The following is an 853-nucleotide window of genomic DNA, read 5'->3' as shown; positions in this document are numbered from 1 at the left end:
ATGTGTAATATGAATAAATAGTGCTCATAAAGGCTGCTGGGGTGGTATTCTCAAGTGAAACCAGTTGAGGCTTGGACCCAGAAACAGCATTGCTTTCGTCACAACAGATAAAGTCATGCTTGTTATTTAGCACTCCTCTAAAAATAATTGACTTTTTATTAACAATCTAAATGTTACAGGTCAAAGAACTTTTATCTTCCTGCTGACACTTGCGTAAAGATTAATGAGGGAGGTACATTGACCTTAGAGTGAAAGCTTTTGCTGCCAGGACAGTGAAAGACAGAAGCTCATATAGGCTACATTGCAGACATGGACCCAGGATCAACTGTCAGTGCTGTGCGGAGCCAGAGGGTTTTGTGTGGAGAGGAAATTCGACCTGCAGTTATCATAATAAAGGAAGGAAAGATTCACAGCATTCTGCCTGATACAGAAGCTTCAGCGCACACAGCTGGAAAGGTGAGCTAGACTGTGAGACATACGTCACCTGCTGGAGACCACAAGCACGGCAGTCCTCAGGTTCAACCCATAACCACTCCTGTATGGACTGAAATTATTGTAGAAAATGTGGTCAATTTCAATCAGCAAAAGAGTACAATTTTATATTGTGACAATTTCACATTTTTATAGAATATTTATGAAATATTTATAGCCTACAAATACAGTATATTTGATAGGGACACATAGATAAGTCAGTAGTTTGGCAAGATGGTTTTAAACACCTTCTTCAAAACCTTAATTTAGAATAGTTTATGGGAATTTTGTTCTTCAAACTAAAATACACTAATTAAACTAGCTAATCTAATAAGTAGTGAATTCAATCCAATTACACTGACATTAAAGAAAGGGTCAATTA

At 37.4% G+C, this 853-nt stretch overlaps 1 pseudogene; it reads left to right on the top strand.

Annotated features, from left to right (window-relative positions):
- The first annotated feature begins 309 nt into the window (after nucleotides 1-309).
- LOC107577623 (allantoinase, mitochondrial-like) overlaps nucleotides 310-853 on the top strand; it is a 9332-nt pseudogene continuing 8788 nt past the window's right edge.

The sequence above is a fragment of the Sinocyclocheilus grahami genome, unplaced genomic scaffold (genome assembly GCF_001515645.1).
Source record: "Sinocyclocheilus grahami isolate Dianchi unplaced genomic scaffold, SAMN03320097.WGS_v1.1 scaffold6637.1, whole genome shotgun sequence".
NCBI classification, from domain to species: Eukaryota; Metazoa; Chordata; class Actinopteri; order Cypriniformes; family Cyprinidae; genus Sinocyclocheilus; species Sinocyclocheilus grahami.
The sequence above is the reverse complement of the archived record's forward strand: the minus strand, read 5'-3'. Positions and strand labels throughout refer to the sequence as shown.